The sequence below is a fragment of the Triticum aestivum genome, chromosome 5D (assembly GCF_018294505.1).
Source record: "Triticum aestivum cultivar Chinese Spring chromosome 5D, IWGSC CS RefSeq v2.1, whole genome shotgun sequence".
Taxonomy (NCBI): Eukaryota; Viridiplantae; Streptophyta; class Magnoliopsida; order Poales; family Poaceae; genus Triticum; species Triticum aestivum.
The window spans coordinates 442083423-442106413 of NC_057808.1; the positions used below are offsets into that span (position 1 = coordinate 442083423).

The 22991-nt window shown below is 44.0% G+C and overlaps 1 pseudogene; it reads left to right on the plus strand.

Moving 5' to 3' along the window:
- Window positions 1-1543: 1543 nt before the first annotated feature.
- LOC123120862 (leucine aminopeptidase 2, chloroplastic-like) lies at window positions 1544-22991 on the plus strand (annotated as a pseudogene).

A 22991-nucleotide genomic window follows, 5' to 3' on the forward strand; every position in this document is an offset into this window, starting at 1 on the left:
GCACCAGCATGTTCTCCAGTCGCTGTGGTTTCACTCGGTCCAGCAGCGGTTCGTGCGCATGGTACTGCCGCGGCGACGCCCGTTGCTACCGTTCCGGTTGGACCGTCGGCGCGTCCCTCTTCACCGACATCTGGGACATTACGGACCCCGACGGCTAAGCCGACGACACCGATGGCGACTATGTCTGGAGAGATTGCTTCGCCTCTCCGACGAAGTAACCGTCATGCCACCTCCGCCGATGGTTCTTCTACGACTGATGAGCACTCTCTAGCGAAGGCGATGCGCCGCCAAGCCGTGAGAAATTTGGACCCCACGCCAGGTACCGGCGCTCAATCTTTTCTTTCTTTTTCAGATACTCGCATTAATAATAGCTTAAATAATGTTGGTGTATTTATGGGTAAGAACGATAAAGAAATTAAACTGTCGGTTGGGGCACTTAAACACATGGAGATTGACCGTTTAAAGGTTTCTCCGAAGTGTAATAACACCCTATCTAACCCCGAAACCGAGGAGGATGATGAAGCGGATGCCAAATATGATGGTCCGCTAGTCTTCCACTTGGTTGGTGATATTACCGAGGTTGGTTTGGATGACGCAAGATCTGGGCCCATGTTTTGTGCCTTCACAGCATCTTTGCGGAAATCTAAATCACAATCCTCTAAAAAGAAACAAAAACCGTCCAAGAAGGCGAAAATTTCCACACCAATCCGAGATTCCACATGAGAGGCATGTTTTGGAATAGTAGAGGTCTCTCAGACTTGGCTAAACATAAACACGTCAGTGATTGTGTGCGAGAACACGAATTGGATTTTGTGGCAATTTCCGAGGCTGGTAAATGTGACTTCCGCCCGCACGTCCTCGATCACCTATCTGGTGGTTTCGACTATACATGGCATAGTCTACCAGCTCGTGGAAGGTCCGGAGGAATCCTTCTTGGGATACAGACCACGACAATGGACTTGTTGGCCTTTTCGACCAGTGAATTTCATATTAAATTTCACCTACGAAACAAGGCTGATAATTTTACATGGAGCCTGGTCGCAAGATGAGCATAAATCCGCTTTCCTTCGTGAACTGGTGAATCTGGCTAAGGATAACCCGTACCCAATGCTTATTGGAGGGGATTTCAATATCCTTAGGTACCAGGAAGAAAAAAATAATGACCGCTTCGACACTCACTGGCCTTTCCTATTCAATGTTGTGATTGATAGTTTGGACCTTCGGGAGGCTTGTATGTCGGGGCGGCAGTTCACTTGGGCTAATAAACGTTTTGTGCCAACGTACGAGAAGCTCGATAGGGTACTCATGGGAGCTAAAATTTCCTATGGTAACCGTACGAGCCCTAGAGAGAATCGAGGCATTATCAGATCATGCGCCAATCATTCTTGATTCTATTTCTACGAGCCATTCTTCCCACCACCCTTTCAAATTTGAATTGGCATGGCTGCACCGGGAAGGTTTTGTAGAAATAATCAAGAAAGTTTGGGAGAGGCCAGCCATTGGTCATACACCGATTCAGAGATGGAATTATAAAATAAGGGCCATGAGGAAACACCTCTCTGGATGGGCGAAACACATCAATGGGTTATATAAAAAAGAAAAGCAGCGCCTTTGTACCATCATTGATGACCTCGACAAAATTGCAGAGATCCGCACCTTATCTCAACATGAGATTGAATTGAAAAATCAATCTAATGAGAAGGTTGCCCGTCTTCTACAAGAAGAGGAGATCAAATACTACCAGAGGTCCAAAGCTGACTTCATTCTAATGGGAGATAGTAATACAAGATACTTCCAATTGCTCGCCAATGGTCGACATAGGAAGAAATGTATTCATAGTCTCCAACAGGATGAGGGGCGGATCGAAGGTCAAAGGGAGCTCAAAAACTATATCACCAGCAACTACAAATCTCTGTTCGGAGCGTCGGATGAAGGGAATGTCACCCTTGACGAGACCCAAATAGATGATATTCCACAAGTCACGGCAGAAGAGAATGATATCCTCACAGCACCTTTCCCAGAAGAGGAGGTGAGAGCGGCAGTGTTCCAAATGGAACACAACAAAGCTCCAGGCCCTGATGGTTTCCCCGCAGAATTCTATCAGAATTTCTGGGATAGCATCAAGGCTGACCTTTTGGAGTTGTTCAATTGTCTTCATGCCGATCGACTTGATCTATTCAGAATAAATTTTGGCGAGATTGTTTTGTTGCCGAAGATTAAGGAAGCTGAACGGATTCAGCAGTTCAGACCCATATGTCTCCTTAATGTTAGCTTCAAGATTTTAACCAAAGTTGCTACGAATAGGTTAAACTTGATAGCTGACCGTGTTGTCCGTCCATCTCAAACGACCTTTATGCAAGGACGAAATATACTAGATGGTGTAGTAATCCTGCATGAGACCGTCCACGAGATGCACCGAAAAAACATGAGTGGAGTGATATTCAAAATTGACTTTGAAAAGGCATATGACAAGGTCAAGTGGTCTTTCCTTCAACAGGCCCTAAGGATGAAAGGTTTCTCCGATAAATGGCGCCAGTGGATCCACAATTTTGTAACTGGAGGTAGTGTGGCCATCAAAGTCAATGATGATGTAGGTCATTACTTTCAAACAAAAAAAGGACTACAGCAGGGTGACTCCATGTCCCCAATGTTATTTAACATTGTCGCTGACATGTTGGCGATTCTGATTGAGCGCGCCAAGCAGGACGGCCAGATTGCAGGAGTAGTGCCACACCTTGTGGATGGTGGACTCTCTATTTTACAATACGCCGATGACACAATTCTTTTTATGGAACATGATCTAGACAAGGCTCGAAACCTGAAACTCTTGCTTTCAGCGTTTGAGCAAATGTCGGGTCTCAAAATAAACTTCCATAAAAGCGAATTGTTCTGCTTTGGAGAAGCCGTTGAGGCGGCGGCCGATTATGCTGACCTATTTGGTTGCGCACATGGCCAATTCCTGATTAAATATCTGGGAATACCGATTCATTATCGACGCCTCACCATTGCGGAGTGGAAGCATGTAGAGGAGCGTCTAGAGAAACGGTTGAGTAGTTGGAAAGTCAAACTACTCTCAGTTGGAGGACGGCTGGTTTTGATTAACTCTGTCCTCACAAATATGGTTCTCTATATGCTTTCTTTCTTCAAACTCCCAAAAGGGGTCCTAAAAAGACTGGATTATTTTAGATCCAGATTCTTTTGGCAAGGAGACGGTGAAAAGAAAAAATACAGGCTGGCCAAATGGAGCGTGGTTTGTAGGCCGAAAGACCAAGGAGGGCTCGGAATTCATGACTTGCAGGTCAAAGACGAGGCCCTACTCAGTAAATAGTTGTTCAAACTTCTTACTGAGGATGGTGTTTGGCAAACCATGCTGCGCAACAAGTATCTAGGTCAAAAGGAGGTGTCCTAGGCATTTTGGAAACCTGGCGATTCGCACTTTTGGTCTGGCCTAATGGCGGCAAAGAAACATCTCTTTCACTTTGGGTCTTTCGCGATAAAGGATGGGTCGGAGAATCGTTTTTGGGAAGACATCTGGCTAGGCAATGCCAGTCTCCGAGAACAATATCCAGGATTATACAACATTGTTCGCGGTAAGAATAATACTATTACGCAAGTGCTCAGTTCATTTCCGCCGAATATTTCGTTCAGGCGGGATTTGATTGGCCCCCAACTTGTATCATGGCATAATCTTTTATCCCGACTGGTTTCGATTAACCTGACACAAGGCCGGGATGTGTTTCGTTGGAACCTTAATACATCAGGGTCTTTCACTGTAGACTCTATGTATCGTGCGCTCACACATTCTGAGGTACCAGTGAGTAATAACAAGAAAATTTGGAAGTCCAAGATTCCACTAAAAGTGAAAATTTTCATGTGGTATCTTCGTAGGGGGGTTGTATTAACCGAAGACAATCTCGCACGACGCAACTGGCAAGGGAGTAAGAAGTGTTGTTTTTGTACTCATGACGAGACAATCAAACACCTCCTTTTCCAATGCAAGTTTGCACGTTCTACGTGGTCAGTCATAAATAGCGTCAAATTTGTATCCGCCCACAATTGTTGCCAATATTTTTGGTCATTGGTTGGACGGTATTTCAAATAGGTTCAAAACGCTAATAAGGGTGGGAGTGTATGCCTTAATTTGGTCGCTTTGGCTATGTAGAAATGATTTTGTTTTTAATGGAAGAAATGCTTCTCCTCTGCATGTTATTTTCGGTGTACGCAATTGCTACGTATGTGGTCTATGTTACAACGACCGGAGGACCAACCGCTGTTCAAGGTGGTGTGTATGCGATTGGAGTAGGTGCCTATGGAGGTTTTTTCCCAACATGGGTGGCAACATAACCTTCGGATCGATCCACCACCTCCATCGACATAGGCATAGTGTTGGTCTATAGGGCTCTACTGTTGCCGATTTGTCGGTTTTTTTCATCATTTTTTGTCAGACCTTCATATTGGGCCGTGTGCATCTTAGTTATGCAGAGGCCGGGTGTTACTCATAATGCTTTGTATCCGCTTGATGCTACATTTGAGATAATAAAATTGCCCTTTATCGAAAAAAATGTGGTCTAGAAACTGTGTAGCATGAACGCGAAGTGGTGACCTTGCTGGTGAAGATTCGATGGGGTAAGAACGCGTAAGTGAGCATGAACGATTGAGACATCAGGGTCTGTTAGAACTTTGAAGAGGGGAAAAGATGTTGAGAACTTTTAGTATGGTAGGACAAATAAAGTGCTGTATACAAATCAAATGGTCATGTGATCCCCTTCCATTTTTTTTTGAAATGGTCACCGGGGGGAAAGGCTCCCCACCTGAATATATTTCAAAAAGGGGTGAAATGTACTCACGCAGTGCGAGAGGAGAGGAAATCACGCCACAGCCCGGCGTGATCCTTAAGTAATGCCGTCCTGAGATGGTGAGACCAAAGAATAAGGTCATCTAGAATCGCTTTGATCGTACCTCTCGCATCAATCTCGAGACTCTAGAAAACTTTTTTGTTCCTAGCATCCCAGATTTTCCAGAGAATGAGAAGTAGCAAGAAGGGACGGATTGTGGTCGGCAGAGCAGGCGGCCCGGCGGAGGTGAAGAACTCAGCGATCGGAGAGAACTGAGGTTGAATAGCGGTAGCACGCCAAACCCTGCGAGCCGCTGGACAAGTGAAGAAGAGGTGGTCACGATCCTCCACCGCGCTGTTACAACGAGGACAGATGTCGGAGCTTAGGATGTGCTTCTTGCGCAGGTTCTTCTTGGTGTTCAGGCGATCCAAGTAAAATAACCAGCCGAAGATCATAACTTTCTTCGGCACCCGTGAGTCCCAAACCAAGGCAAGGACTTGGTCGTTGAGCTGGGAGGATAGGGCAGCATATGCGCCTCGCGTGGTGAAATTTTCGCCATTCAGCAGCCTCCTAGTGTCCGGTTCCTATGAGGTAGACACATCCTGCAACAAAGAGTTGAGAGAGGCAAGTTCTGCGACCGCATTATTGGTTAGTCGATTACGAAGAGCAAGCTCAATCCCTTCCTGTAAAATGGTAGCTACTAGGGCATTTTGTTTGGTGTGGTGGGAGAAGAGAGCAGGGTAAATGATAGCCAGAGGCTCAGGCAGAAGCCAACGATCTAACCAAAAGAAGGTGGACTGTCCATTACCAATGGAACAGTGAGAAATCTCTCTCAGGTTCTGCAACTGTTTATATATAGTTTTAGCAAGGAAGGAGCTGTTACTACCAAAACCAATGTGAAGTGGGGAGTGGTGTAAGATCCAATCCTTCCAAGGAAGGTTGGTGGAGTGCATGAACTTGTAAGCAAATTTCAGCAATAGACAAAAATTTTGTGCACGTAAGTTTTTGACACCTAGACCACCTGCGACTTTTGGAGTGCAAACCTTATCCCAAGCTGCCAGGCACTTAGCCCCAGAGAAAATCTCATCATTAGACCGGAAAAAGGTACGTCTGCGTTTATCAATGGCTTCAAGAACACTAATAGGGAGAGAAAAGCAGAGCATGAAGTAGGTGGGCAGGCTATCTAGGACGGCTGACAACAAGACGAGTTTACCACCGCGAGAGAGAAGGAGGGCAGCCCAGCCAGAGAGATAGATATCACATCTGTCAATGATTGGTTGGAAGGCCAACGGGGGCAGCTTGTAGGGCGAGAGAGGGAGCCCTAGATAGGTTTGGGGGAAGGAGGAGATGTTAGTAGCTAGGTCCGAGGTCATTTTAGTGGCAAGCTCCGAGTCCACATTAAGTGGGATGAAGGTGGTATGGTATTGCGTCCTCTACCTAAGCAACACCTTCATGTCTTGCTAGAACTATTCTTGTTATTCTTACCTGATATTTTAGACATGTTAGACATATTCTTTTTGTTCTTAAAAGATTAAAATCTAGATCTTATACATCTTCGCTTAACTCTCCTGGCTATGGGTCACCAACTATGTAACGGTAAGTTCATGCTTGAGAAAATTCACTAAGCTACTTGTATGTCTTCCTGGATGCCTCCAAGACCTAGTCCTGTTTGATTCACAATTCTTCTCTCTTTCGGCCATTTCTCCTACATCTCGGATGAGCTCACCGAGATAATGGCTTTACCACTAACCAAAAAAAAATTCAACCAAATGGATCCAAAGCCAACAATGTATACAACACGAACAAAGGACCGTGCTCAACAAAACTCAAGAAACCGAGTGAATAAACTACGAGACCACTCGAAACGGTTAGCAACCCACCCCACTCTAGCATAATGTAAAAATCAAAATAGTCATGAATTGCTCTATACCTCAAACTCATTGGACCTTTATAGTGGCATATGGTGGTGGTGGTAGAGGGGCGGTTGTTGTTTCATAAATGAGTGCACTTGCCTATGTGTTGCGAGTGAAGAGGGACACAAACACGATTTATAATCTAGTGGCAATGAGAAATTTTTATGGCAGGGATTTCATTTGTTGGCGTCCCGAGTATTATGCCCAGCTTTCTCTATTGTATGTGTCATCATATCAAACTCACACAAGAATTGTTCATCTTTTCACAGATAGGATGGTAGCATTTCAAATCTGGTTGTCCTTCCTAAGTTTTAAAACTCCAAAGCATGTGACACAGCACAAAATTATCCAATGCTCATGGTTATCATGCATTTACATCATGGATCAACGTCAAGGAACTCTAACTCAGCAGCCAAGATCGAGCCAGCCAGAATCAGGATGCTTTGTGTCGGTACCACTAAATGAGCTATTAACAGTGCTTTAGAGCAACAAGCAAATGCCAAATCCCATTCTTTGGATCCTCTGCATTTTGCGCAAGATGCTTAGAGAAGAGCAAATGTAAGATATGTTGGAAATGGTATGCGGGATTTTATTGTACAACTATTAATGAACTATCAACCATCTCACTGCGCTGGCATGGGGCTCTTCTAACTCTTTTCCTCTAGTAAATAACAGTGAGAAACATTCTACTTTGTTATTATAACATCATAATCTTCGTAATTAACTACATATCCCTACATGCATGATTCTTAAAAATACTCAATTTGAAAATAAATCTTTCCTTTTAGATAAATTAGGTTTACTTGACTCATAACATCGCATCATGGAGATAAAAGCATAACGAGTTCATACACAGCCTCTTATTTTTTTCAAAAAGGAGGATTATCCTCGGCCTCTGCATTGAAGGACCACACAACCATATTTTATTAAGGATGTGAAATCCAGCAGCCGGACAACATCGACTGAGAAATAAATCAAAACGAAAACCCGAGGACGCATGCCTCGCGACGTAAGACAAGACGAAATACAATGAAAATATACAACTCCTTTCCATATCATGTGGAAATTTTTTGTGCCGAGTTCCCACATGTATCATTTGCAATTTAGCAGTGTTACAACACAATTGCATCCAGAAATAAGAGAGGAGTATTCCACCGAGCACTCACAGCGATCAGGCACTCTTGGTCGTCGGATCGAAAGTCCCTCGCGATACTGACCGTCCGATCTCGAGCCCGATCGCCGTGAGCCATCTGATTTTGACCCCGATCGACCTGGGCCGTCGGATAAAATTCCAGTTGCAACAAACTGTAAATACAATACCCCCACCAGGGTATTTTGGTCATTTCAGATAAAGGCCTATAAAAGCTAGCAACTCCCATGGCAAGCCCTAGCCGCCTCCTCCCCACACTCACACCCCCCCACCCCCGCCCACGCGTCCTCGCGTCCCAGCCCCCTCCCCTAACCCTAGCTCCCTCACCTAGCCCCCTCGCCTAACTCCGCCGCCCACCTCCACCCAAACCCTAACGCTGCCGCCGTCTCCTTCGCCCTGCCCGCCGGACCCCCGCCGCCCACTTCCCCGGCGTCATTGCCGTCGTCCACCACCACCCCCACCGCGCCCCCACCTTCTCCCAAACCCTCACCTTCTCTCCCGTGGCCGGTGGATTCGCCCCTCACGGGATCGATTCCTCCAAGCCAGCGGGGTCTTCAGGGTCGGACGGGAGCGGCGCGTCCCCCATTGGCGCGTTGGTGAGTGCGGCGGCAGCCGTAGCCGAGCTCGAGCCCGTAGCTCAGATCCGCAGGATCCCTTCAAGAGCCTCGGTATGCATCCTTCCTTACCTTTTCTTCTTCCTCTGGTTTTCATCTTCCTCTGATGCGTGACTATGTGCAGGCCCATCTCATCTCATCTGCTTGTTTCAAGGAAGGGGGGGCATGCCATGGAGAAGCTGTTGCGGCTACCTCCCCTCCCCTGCGTAGGTTAGGTGTAGGTGGTAAGCCACCGCTTCCTCTCCCCTCTCCTCTGTCCTGCTCTCTCTCTAACGCTCGATTCGTCTCTGTAGGTTGTGTGTACAACCGTAACCAGCAAATCAACCCCATCTGCAGCAAATCAGCCAGAGAAGGTGGAGGAGCAGGCACCCAGAACCAACGTGATGAACCCAAACGTCATGCCATCCAAAAGGAAGGTACAGACTAAACCAACACAAGGTACAAAGTGTAGATGATGTTCAGATGTGGGGGTAGATGGGGGGAGAGGAAACTCTGTGTGTGCGCATCACGTTATAGTTCAGTTTTGGATGACTCAAACTGGAGCAAATTGTGTGTGTATGTATCCATTGTATGCACACATCATGTGTTTTCCTAACTGGACAAAAGGGCTCGCTCTGCACTGCATTGGTGAATCTGTTGCATCGGTTGCCAAGTCTGCTCAGGCTAGCAGCATTGCTATTGTTCTTGCAACCCCCGCTGGGATCCAGGAAGGGTTCAAGCTTTGTTCTTGCAATCACTTCTGGTACTTCAATACTCTTGGGCCTTGTATTCTTTTATTTCGATAGGATAGTTATGGATTGTCTTCTGCCTATTTGACTTGATGCTGGATTGTCTTCTGCCTATTTGAATTGCAGGAACCGTGCTTGGCTTGCATGAGGACAGCAGATTCAAGGCTGAGTTGAAGAAGGTGCGCCTTAAAACAGTAGATCTTATTGGACTGGGTTCTGGTTCAGAGCTGGACCATAAACTTAAGTATGTGAATGATCTTTCCTCAGGCGTGATTTTCAAGAAAGAGCTTGTCAACGCACCTACCAATGTTCTCACCCCTGGTCAGTAGCTCTTCAGTCAGTCACAGAATTTATAGATACCGTCACAATGTTTAGTTTATCATTACAATCCTGACATGCTGTCATTTCAGGTGTGCTTGCGGAGAAGGCATCAAAGATTGCTTCTGAATACAGTGATGTATTCGCGACCACAATATTAGATGTAGAGAAATGTCGGGAGCTAAAGATGGGCTCCTACTTGGGAGTTTCTGTAGCTTCTGCAAATTCCCCTCACTTCATCCATTTGTGCTACAAACCCGTTGGTGACAATGTCAAGAGAAAAATGGTTGTTGTTGGGAAGGGTCTAACCTTTGACAGGTTTGTACAACTATGCATATTTTATGAATTATTATAGACCGGGTGGATGTTTCATCTTAAATATATTTTGCCAATCTGGTAGAATGTAGTGATATTAATAATTGATGACTCTGAAATCTTAACACTCGATTCACCGATTTGTCTGCAGTGGAGGCTACAACATTAAGACTGGACCAGGCTGCAATATTGGTGAAGTTTGACATGGGAGGCTCCGCAGCAGTATTTGGTGCAGAAAAAGCTTTGGCCCAAATCAAGCCTCCTGGAGTAGAGGTACTTCAGTTTTCAGTTACTTGCATGAGCAACCTCTTTGTTTTAGTGTATTTGCTAATGATTTCCTTTCTGACAGGTTCACTTTATTGTTGCCGCCTGTGAGAATATGATTCGTGGCACAGGAATGAGACCTGGTGACATTTTGACAGCTTCTAACGGGAAGACAATTGAGGTATCATCCTAAAATACGACATTGTGTGATGCTTATCCTTGTTTCCATGGTCCAGTTTGCCCACTGGTTTACATTCAACACTGTATTCAATTGCACATTATTGTGTTTCTTTAGGTAAATAACACTGACGCTGAAGGGAGGCTTACGCTTGCTGATGCTTTGGTCTATGCTTGTAATCAAGGTGTTGACAAGGTAATAAATTGCTTCTTTAGACATCATATTCTGCTCATACTGTTCAGCCGCTTTGGCGATTGCTCTAGAAAACTTTAAGATTTTGTCGAGGCGGCAGGGATCAAAGAATATCAGATACGTGTCTTCGTGTTCAAGATTAAAAGGGGAAACCATCTCTCACTGTCCATATGCTTCAAAAGGGTAAGGTACAAAATCACAAGTGCATTGTCTATAAAAGAACATTTTCAGGTCCATCTATCTCACAAACAATTCACATCAGGTTCATATGGACGGCCACAGAGATGGAAGGGGAGGAAAAGCCATCCGCGGTGCTGTCGTAGCCGTCCAGGATGAGACGATCATCCTGCTGCTCCACAATATGGCAGCCTGCTGCTCCTAGCTTTTCTGGTTCAGGTAACCCACATCTTGGTGCCTTACTCCAATTTGCTTCAGTAATTATACTTATGTCGTACCCAGCAGTTGTAGCATAGATTGGAGTGACTGGATGATTGTGCAGACTAGAATGTGAAAGTTGGTTGTTTGAAGTGGATTCTGATCCATATTTGGTTCTTATAGAGAGAGAGGAGAAGGAGGGGGTCAGTTTTTGCTCAGGTCCAGTACTCGAGTTGGTAGTGTACACATAAGATTTAGACAATTCAAATCCCATTAGGCAATTCAAATCATAGCGAATGTGATATTTCACTTTTAGGAACAATTGCTCTCAGCTTCCTCCAAGTCTAATTGGGTAGTTGTCTGAGGTTTGGTGCTTTCTACTGAAAATGAAGTATTTATGGAGACTATGCTTTTTGAGATGCTTCCTTTGCAGTGAAGTTGTTTTTGGTATAGCCTATATTGGGTAGCTGTCTTGCTTATATATGGTGTGCTGGAAGCTTTGTTTTAGATTAGCACTTGCTTTCTCATGTTCGCGAACTTAATGTCAAGTGTTACCTTTTATGGTCTTGTGAATGCATTGAACTCGATGCTGCTTTATAATCTAATGATGTTGAACTCGATGATGTCCATTTCTATACAAGTGAATGTTTTTTCTTTCTTTTATTTTGTTGACCTATTTAAATATGTACACTAAACCAGGTTTCCTACTCTCTTCTTAAAGAAATATAAGTGCGTTTAGATCATTAAAATAGTGATCTAAACACTTCTGTATTTCTTTATAGAGGGAGTACTAACCTGGGCATTATCTGCTTGACCACATCGTTGGGTCTGGCACCCTCGTGCCAAGGCGTGATTCCTTATGGCCTACAAGATTATGACTTTTTTTGGATGATGCACCTAATAGTAATCAGTGACCTGTACTAACTGAAGATGCACGAGAGAACAAAATAAGAAAGAGGCGGCCATTGAATTGTCACGATAGATCAAAATCATGATCAGTTAGTTGTTCCTCCAATAGCATTGCATGTAAATGAATCTTAATATAGCTCACCACAGCTCGCTCCTCCCTGCTTCTTCTTCAATTGTGCCAAACTTGAGGCCGTATCTACTATTCAGATAGTTAACCTAGATTTTTTTGGTCGGCGTCCTACCTGGCAATGATGGAAACAGAGGTGGCACGACTCCGTGATATGGATATAAGTATGATAGTGTTTGATAGTGGCACATGTGATGGTGCTCGCGGGTGCCATGCCGCTAGGAGGGTTGTCTGCATGGTGTTGGAGTGGTCAGTGGCAGTGCACCTACGCCATGTATGGATCAATAACACTAGGCATGAGTGCCAACGGGTTGTAAATACCATGATTCAGCTGCACATATGTCTTTGGTTGGATCAACACGTCGCATTTTACTTAGTGATTTGTCATGAGTGCTCTTGTGTGAGATTAGCACGTCTTTCATACCTGCCTTTAATGTATGCTTTGTTTTACCAGTTGCCAGTCACAAGGCTTGATTAGTACCCTGAATGATTTAATATCTTCTGTTGTTTAAGATTTGATCTTGCTTATTTTGCTAATACCATATGATGTCAATGGATTAAAGCTTTCTGTCATTACTATTTAGATTGTATTATTCTATGCTTTTGTTGGATAAATCAGTGGTGGTGCTACATATTTCATTTCTTGGATCGTTGTGTCTTGCATGTGGTATCTTTCTGCAACTGAATTCATGGTGCTGCTAGATGTGTATATATTTTGTGCTAAATAGTAATTCCTAAATAATTGTTTCTGATAAACAACGATGCCTTTCTTACACAGGTTGTTTGATGCATTCATGCTCGTCGGCGGGACGGTGCAAGGAACAACTCCGACGCGGTTCCTCGCCGGTTGGACGGCGTTCAGGCGCAACCCCGGCGCGCACTGAGTACTGCCTCAGCTACAACCTCCCTCGGTGAGGTCCATCTTCCTCCCGCTCCTCTGCTTCGCCTACTGTATGGGACATGGGCATGGCTATATTGATGTGGTGCTTGTCTGGTTGATGCTCTATGCCCTACTCATGCATCGGTTCCTACTTGAGCTCTGTAGTTGTGGATCCATGCCATTTTAGTGTTTCCAGGCTGTTGTTCATGTTTAGTTGCTATCATAGGAGCTCATGTGATGCTCTGGTTTACATGTGGATGCCCTGGTCGTATAGCTATGCTCCTGGATTTGCTAGATTGATCAGTGGCGTTCGTGCTAGGGCGATAATGATTAATGGTAGCTGAAATAAGTGTGCCTTTGAGCAATCATGGCACCTGTGCGTATCAGGTTGGATCCTCCCTCTTGTCTCTAGAATCATTTTCGATCCTGTGATACTTGTTGTTGTCCTTGGATGGTCATTCTTGTTGAGTGACAACCAGGGCAGCTCTTGAAGGAAATATGCCCTAGAGGCAATAATAAAGTTGTTATTTATATTTCCTTATATCAACATAAATGTTTATTATTCATGCTAGAATTCTATTAACCGGAAACTTAGTACATGTGTGAATACATAGACAAACAGAGTGTCCCTAGTATGCCTCTACTAGACTAGCTCGTTAATCAAAGATGGTTAAGTTTCCTAGCCATAGACATGTGTTGTCATTTGATGAACAGGATCACATCATTAGAGAATGATGTGATGGACAAGACCCATCCGTTAGCTTAGCACTATGATCGTTTAGTTTATTTCTATTACTTTCTTCATGACTTATACATGTTCCTATGACTATGAGATTATGCAGCTCCCGAATACCGGAGAAACACTTAGTGTGCTATCAAATGTCACAACGTAACTGGGTGATTATAAAGATGCTCTATAGGTGTCTCCAATAGTGTTTGTTGAGTTGGCATAGATCGAGATTAGGATTTGTCACTCTGATTATCGGAGAGGTATCTCTGGGCCCTCTCGGCAATGCACATCACTATAAGCCTTGCAATCAATGTGACTAATGAGTTAGTTGCGGGATGATGCATTACGGAACGAGTAAAGAGACTTGCCAGTAACCAGATTGAACTAGGTATGATGATACCGACGATCGAATCTCGGGCAAGTAACATACCGATGACAAAGGGAACAATGTATGTTGTTATGCGGTTTGACCGATAAAGATCTTTGTAGAATATGTGGGAGCCAATATGAGCATCCAGGTTCCGCAATTGGTTATTGACCGGAGATGTGTCTCGGTCATGTCTACATAGTTCTCGAACCCGTAGGATCTGCACGCTTAACGTTCGATGACAATTTGTATTATGAGTTATGTGATTTGATGACCGAAGTTTGTTCGGAGTCCCAGATGAGATCATGAACATGACGAGGAGTCTCGAAATGGTCGAGAGGTAAAGATCGATATATTGGAAGGCTATATTCGGACATCAAAAGGTTCCGAGTGATTCGGGTATTTTTCGGAGTACCAGAGAGTTACCGGAATTCGTCGGGAGAGTAATGGGCCTTAATGGGCTTTAGGGGAAAGGAGAGAAGGGCCTCAAGAGGTGGCCGCCCCCCCCCCCACCAAGGGCTGGTCCGAATTGGACTAGGAGGGGGCGGCGCCCCCCTCCTTCCTTCTCCTCTCCTTCCCCTTCCCTCCTTCTCCTAGTTGGAATAGGAAAAGGGGGGCCGAATCCTACTTGGACCGGGAGTCCAAGTAGGACTCCCGCCTATGGCGCGCCCTCCCTTGGGCCGGCCTCCTCTTCCCCCTCCTTTATATATGTGGGAGAGGGTCACCCCAAAGGCACACCATGTCTTCTCTTAGCCGTCTCGGTCATATTGTCGTAGTGCTTAGGTGAAGCCCTGCGCCGGTAACTTCATCATCACCGTCGCCACACCGTCGTGCTGATGGAACTCTCCCTCGTCCTCTACTCGATCAAGAGTACGAGGGACGTCATCGAGCCGAACGTGTGCTAAACACGGAGGTGCCGTACGTTCGGTTCTAGGATCGGTCGGATCGTGAAGACGTACGACTACATCAACCGCGTTGATAAAACGCTTTCGCTTTCGGTCTACGAGAGTACGTAGACACACTCTCCCCTATCGTCGCTATGAATATCCTAGATAGATCTTGCGTGATCGTAGGAATTTTTTTGAAATACTGCGTTCCCCAACAGTGGCATCCGAGCCAGGTCTATGCGTAGATGTTATATGCACAAGAAGAACACAAAGTGTTGTGGGCGATAATAGTCATACTGCTTACCAGCATGTCATACTTTGATTCGGCGGTATTGTTGGATGAAGCGGCCTAGACCGACATTACATGACCGCGTTCATGAGACTGGTTCTACCGCCGTGCTTCACACACAGGTGGCTAGTGGGTGTCTGTTTCTCCAACTTTAGTTGAATCGAGTGTGACTACGCCCGGTCCTTGTTGAAGGTTAAAACAACACTTGACGAAAAATCGTTGTGGTTTTTTATGCATAGGTAAGAACGGTTGTAGCTAAGCCCATAGCAGCCACGTAAAACTTGCAACAACAAAGTAGAGGACGTCTAACTTATTTTTGCAGGGCATGTTGTGATGTGATATGGTCAAGACGTGATTATATCAATTGTTGTATGAGATTATCATGTTTTGTAACAGTTATCGGCAACTGGCAGGATCCATATGGTTGTCGCTTTATTGTATGAAATGCAATCGCCATGTAATTGCTTTACTTTATCACTAAGCGGTAGCGATAATCGTAGAAGCAATAGTTGGCAAAACGACAACGATGCTACGATGGAGATCAAGGTGTCGAGCCGGTGACGATGGTGATCATGAGGGTGCTTTGGAGATGGAGATCAAAGGCACAAGATGATGATGATGGCCATATCATATCACTTATAGTGATTGCATGTGATGTTTATCCTTTATGCATCTTATTTTGCTTAGTACGGTGGTAGCATTATAAGATAATCTCTCACTAAATTTCAAGGTATAAGTGTTTTCCCTGAGTATGCACCGTTGCGACAGTTCATCATGCCGAGACACCACGTGATGATCGGGTGTGATAAGCTCTACGTTCACATACAACGGGTGCAAGCCAGTTTTGCACACGCAGAATACTCGGGTTAAACTTGACGAGCCTAGCATATACAGATATGTCCTCGGAACACTGAGACCGAAAGGTCGAACGTGAATCATATAGTAGATATGATCAACATAGTGATGTTCACCATTGAAAACTACTCATCCTCACGTGATGATCGGACATGGTTTAGTTGATATGGATCACGTGATCACTTAGATGATTAGAGGGATGTCTATCTAAGTGGGAGTTCTTAAGTAATATGATTAATTGAATTTTAATTTATCATGAACTTAGTACCTGATAGTATTTTGCATATCTATGTTGTAGATCAATAGCTCGCGATGTACCTCCCTGTTTATTTTTGATATGTTCCTATAGAAAAACTATGTTGAAAGATGATAGTAGCAATGATGCGGACTAGGTCCGTGATCTGAGGATTATCCTCATTGCTGCACAGAAGAATTATATCCTTGATGCACCGCTAGGTGACGGACCTATTGCAGGAGCAGATGTAGACGTTATGAACGTTTGGCAAGCTCGGTATGATAACTACTTGATAGTTTAGTGGGCCAAGCTTTACGGCTTAGAACCAGGACTTCAAAAATGTTTTGAACGCCACGGAGCAAATAAGATGTTCCAAGAGCTGAGATTGGTATTTCAGACTCATGCTCGAGTCGAGAGGTATGAGACCTCTGACAAGTATTTTGCCTACAAGATGGAGGAGAATAGCTCAACCAGTGAGCATGTGCTCGGAATGTCTGAGTACTACAATCGCTTGAATCAAGTGGGATTTTATCTTCCAGATAAGATAGTGGTTGACAGAGTTCTCTAGTCACTATCACCAAGTTACTAGAACTTCATGATGAACTATAATATGCAAGGGATGACGAAAACGATTCCCCGAGCTCTTCGCGATACTGAAATCGGCGAAGGTAGAAATCAAGAAAAGCATCAAGTGTTGATGGTTGACAAGACCATTAGTTTTGAGTAAAAGGGCAAGGGAAAGAAAGGGAACTTCAAGAAGAATGACAAGCAAGTTGCCACTCCCATGATGAAGCCGAACGCTAGACCCAAACCTGAAACTGAGTGCTTCTACTGCAAAGGAAATGTTCACTCAAAGCGGAACTGCCCCAAATACTTGGCGGATAAGAAGGATGGCAAAGTGAACAAAAGTATATATGATATACATGTTATTGATGTGTACTTTACTAGTGTTTATAGCAACCCCTCGGTATTTGATACTGGTCCAGTTTCTAAGAGTAGTAACTCGAAACAGGAGTTGCAAGGTGACAATGTGTGTTGGAAGTGATTCCAAGGATGATAAGATCGCCATCGCACACTCCCTTTAACTTCGGGATAAGTGATGAACCTAGAATAAATGTTATTTGGTGTTTGCGTTGGGCTTAATATGATTGGATCATGTTTATTGCAATACGGTTATTCATTTAAGTCAAAGAATAATTGTTATTTTGTTTACATGAATAAAACCTTCTATGGTCATACACCCAATGTAAATGGTTTATTGAATCTTTATCGTAGTGATACACATATTCATGATATTGATGCCAAAAGATGCAAAGTTGATAAATGATAGTGCAACATACTAGTAGCACTGCCGTTTAGGTCATATTGGTGTAAAGCGCACGAAGAAACTCCATGCTGATGGAATTTTGGAATCACCTGATTATGAATCATTTGATGCTTGCAAACCATGCCTCATGGGCAATATAACTAAGACTCCGTTCTCCGGAACAATGGAGCGAGCCCCTAACTTGTTGGAAATAATACAAACCGATGTATGCGGTCCGATGAGTGTTGAGGCTCACGACGGGTATCATTGTTCTCTGACCTTCACAGATGATTTGAGCAGATATGGGTATATCTACTTGATGAAACACAACTCTGAAACATTTGAAAAGTTCAAAGAATTTCAGAGTGAAGTGGAGAATCATTGTAACAAGAAAATAAAGTTTCTACGATCTGATTGCAGAAGCGAATATTTGAGTTACGAGTTTGGCCTTCAACTAAAACAATATGGAATAGTTTCACAAACTCATGCCACCTGGAACACCATAGCATAATGGTGTGTCCGAACGTCGTAACCGTACTTTATTAGATATGGTGCGATCTATGATGTCTCTTACCGATTTACCACTATCGTTTTGGCGTTATGAATTAGAGACAGATGCATTAACGTTAAATAGGGCAACATCTAAATCCTTTAAGACGACACCATATGAAATGTGGTTTGGCAAGAAACCCAAGTTGTCGTTTCTTAATGTTTGGGGCTGCGATGCTTATGTGAAAAAACTTCAACCTGATAAGCTCGAACCCAAATCGGAGAAACGTGTCTTCATAGGATACCCAAAGGAGACTGTTGGGTACACCTTCTATCACAGATCCAAACGCAAGATATTCGTTGCTAAGAATGGATCCTTTCTAGAGAAGGAGTTTCTCTCGAAAGAAGTAAGTGGGAGGAAAGTAGAACTTGATGAGGTAATTGTACCTTCTCCCGAATTGGAAAGTAGTACATCACAGAAATCAGTTCCAGTGATTCCTACACCAATCAGTGAGGTAGCTAATGATGATGATCATGAAACTTCAGATGGAGTTACTACTGAACCTTGTTAGGTCAACCAGAGTACGATCCGCGCCAGAGTGGTATGGTAATCCTGTTCTGAAGGTCATGTTACTTGACCATGACAAACCTACGAACTATGAGGAAGCGATGATGAGCCCAGATTCTGCAAAATGGCTTGAGGCCATGAAATCTGAGATGGGATCCATGTATGAGAACAAAGTGTGGACTTTGGTTGACTTGCCCGATGATCGGCAAGCCATTGAGAATAAATGAATCTTCAAGAGGAAGACGGACGCTGATAGTAGTGTTACTATCTACAAAGCTCGAATTGTCGCAAAAAAAAGTTTTTCGACAAGTTCAAGGTTTGACTACGATGAGATTTTCTCACTCGTAGCGATGCTTAAGTCTGTCCGAATCATGTTAGCAATTGCCACATTTTATGAAATCTGGCAAATGGATGTCAAAACTGCATTCCCTAATGGATTTCTTAAGAGAAGAGTTGTATCTGATATAACAAGAAGGTTTTGTCAGTCCTAAAGGTGCTAACAAAGTGTGCAAGCTCCAGCGATCCATCTATGGACTGGTGCAAGTATCTCAGAGTTGGAATGTACGCTTTGATAGTGTGATCAAAGCATATAGTTTTATACACACTTGCGGTGAAGCCTGTATTTACAAGAAAGTGAGTGGGAGCACTACAACATTTCTGATTAGTATATGTGAATGACATACTGTTGATCGAAAATAATGTAGAATTTTTTGGAAAGCATAAAGGAGTATTTGAAAGGAGTTTTTCAATGAAAAAACCTCAGTGAAGCTACTTACATATTGGGCATCAAGATCTATAAAGATAGATCAAGACGCTTGATAAGACTTTCGACGAGTACATACCTTGATAAGATTTTGAAGGAGCTCAAAATGGATCAGTCAAAGAAGGAGTTCTTTCCTGAGTTGTAAGGTGTGAAGTGGAGTAAAGACTCAAAACCCGACCACGGCAGAAAATAGAAAGAGAATGAAAAGTCATTCCCTATGCCTCAGTCATAGGTTCTATAAATTATGCTATACTGTGTACCAGACCTATTGTATACCTTAGCACGATTTTGGTAAGGGAGTACAATAGTGAACTAGGAGTATATCACTGGACAATGGTCAAAATTATTCTTAGAGGACTAAGGAAATATTTCTCGGTTATGGAGGTGACAAAAAGTTCGTCGTAAAGGGTTACGTCGATGCAAGCTTTGACATTGATCCAGATGACTCTAAGTCTCAATCTGGATACATATTGAAAGAGGCAGCGGTTAGCTAGAGTAGCTCCGTGCAGAGCATTGTAGACATAGAGGATTTGCAAAATACATACGGCTCTAAATGTGACAGACCCGTTGACTAAACTTCTCTCACAAGCAAAACATGATCACTCTTTGGGTATTAATCACATAGCGATGTGAATTAGATTATTGACTCTAGTAAACCCTCTGAGTATTAGTCACATGGAGATGTGAATTAATCACATAAAGATGTGAACTATTGGTGTTAAATCACATGACGATGTGATCTAGATTATTGACTCTAGTGCAAGTGGGAGACTGAAGGAAATATGCCCTAGAGGTAATAATAAAGTTGTTATTTATATTTCCTTATATCATGATAAATGTTTATTATTCATGCTAGAATTCTATTAACCGGAAACTTAGTACATTTGTGAATACATAGACAAACAAAGTGTCCCTAGTATGCCTCTACTAGACAAGCCCGTTAATCAAAGATGGTTAAGTTTCCTAGCCATAGACATGTGTTGTCATTTGATGAACATGATCACATCATTAGAGAAAGATGTGATGGACAAGACCCATCCATTAGCTTAGCACTATGATCGTTTAGTTTATTGCTATTGCTTTCTTCATGACTTATACATGTTCCTATGACTATGAGATTATGCAACTCCCGAATACCGGAGGAACACTTAGTGTGCTATCAAATGTCACAACGTAACTGGGTGATTATAAAGATGCTTTACAGGTGTCTCCGATGGTGTTTGTTGAGTTGGCATAGATCGAGATTAGGATTTGTCACTCCGATTGTCGGAGAGGTATCTCTGGGCCCTCTCGGTAATGCACATCATTATAAACCTTGCAAGCAATGTGACTAATGAGCTAGTTGCGGGATGATGCATTACGGAACGAGTAAAGAGACTTGCCGGTAACGAGATTGAACTAGGTATGATGATACCGACGATCGAATCTCGGGCAAGTAACATACCGATGACAAAGGGAACAACGTATGTGTTATGTGGTTTGACCGATAAATATCTTCGTAGAATATGTGGGAGCTAATATGAGCATCCAGGTTCCGCTATTGGTTATTGACCGGAGATGTGTCTCGGTCATGTCTACATAGTTCTTGAACCCGTAGGGTCCGCACGCTTAACGTTCGATGACAATTTGTATTATGAGTTATGTGATTTGATGACCGAAGTTTGTTCGGAGTACCGGATGAGATCACGGACATGATGAGGAGTCTCGAAATGGTCGAGATGTAAAGATCGATATATTGGAAGGCTATATTCAGACATCGGAAAGGTTCCGAGTGATTCGGGTAATTTTCGCAGTACCGGAGAGTTACGGGAATTCGTCGGGCGAGTAATGGGCCTTAATGGGCTTTAGGGGAAACGAGAGAAGGGCCTCAAGAGGTGGCCGCGCGCCCCGCTAAGGGCTGGTCCGAATTGGACTAGGAGGGGGCGGCGCGCCCCTCCTTCCTTCTCCCCTCCTTCCCCTTCCCTCCTTCTCCTAGTTGGAATAGGAAAAGGGGGGCCGAATTCTACTTGGACCAGGAGTCCATGTAGGAATTCCCCCTATGGCGCGCCCCCCTTGGCCAGCCTCCTCTTCCCCCCTCCTTTATATACGTGGGACGGGGGCACCCCAAAGGCACACCAAGTCTTCTCTTAGCCGTGTGCGGTGCACCCCTCCACAGTTACACACCTCGGTCATATCGTCGTAGTGCTTAGGTGAAACCCTGCGCCGGTAATTTCATCATCACCGTCGCCACACCGTCGTGCTGACGGAAATCTTCCTCGTGCTCAACTGGATCAAGAGTACGAGAGACGTCATCGAGCTGAACGTGTGCTGAACACGGAGGTGCCGTACGTTTGGTGCTAGGATCGGTCGGATCGTGAAGACGTACGACTACATCAACCGCGTTGATAAAACGTTTCCGCTTTCGGTCTACGAGGGTACGTAGACACACTCTCCCCTATCGTTGCTATGCATCTCCTAGATAGATCTTGCGTGATCGTAGGAATTTTTTTGAAGTACTGCGTTCCTCAACAGCTCTACTATATAAACAGATTGATCTGGTGATAAGAGATAACGGGGGTAGGTTATATGATCGAGAAAAGGCGAATCTGAGCTCACTATGCAGTGAACCCTGAACATTTTTATTTGTATCTAAAGTTGTTACATATTTAGTGTTACTGTCTTGGCGTGAGGGTGCCGGTCCCAACATTTTACTGTCCAGGATTTAGCTTGTACTGTCGTTTCTGGAAGACAGTAACACAAAAAGGTCTTATCCGACTCCATAATTTTACTGTATGAGACAGCCTGTATAATTTTCAGTTTGTAGAGCTCTATGGTGCCCTATTTTTATGTTGTTCTATTTTTCTATTGCTAGTCAGATCCATGTTGTCCTGAATTGTAAAGTACAACTATAAGTCCAAACCTTGACATTTTCAGAATCCTGACATTTTTAGAACCTGAACATTTTCAATTAGTGGCTCAAAACTGCTCCACTAGAGTAGACATTTAACTTAATCAATTTACCGTCTCAACAAATACTCCTACTAATTCCATCTGAGGAGTATACATTTAACATAAGGTATCCCCATTTTAATGTAAATGTAGTCTATTTTTGTTGCAATAGCCCATTAGAGTGACTTTTCGTTCATGAGCGGATCGTTTTTTTTAATGTGTTTGATTCGAGGCGCCTCCTCCCTATGGCCTCAGCGCCTCCTCCCGGGCTCTCTTAGAGGTGAACTGTAGCGACAGCGTGTGCGTGGTGGTCAAGCACGATAGCGCTGATCGGTGCCGTCTCCGTTGACTGGAGAAGCGCAGGTCGCGGCTCACGCCGCTGCTCTACTAGGGTCATCAGCCTTTGTACTCGCGTTGCGCGTGCACTCAGGTACTACATCCCAGGTTCATGTCTCACAGATGTCCATGCACACAGTTCTGACCCCCTTTTCCTGCTGCTCCATATAGTGAACCAACAGAGTCGTGGATGTAGTGAGCGTTGGGTGCTGTGTCCGTCGGCTGAGCGGCAAGCCAGAGCTGCAAGTCGTTGAACATGGGGTGCTATTGTGATGATCTCATGCCTCACGCTCTATGTGTGTATCTCTCTGTCCTGTTCCCTTTTTGTTATTCATTCATGCCTGTTAGAATTACTAAGTTTTTTCTTGGTTTTGTAGTTGTGGGTTGCTGTTAAGATTGATTACCCTCTTTTGTTAGAAAAGACCAATTACCCTGATTAG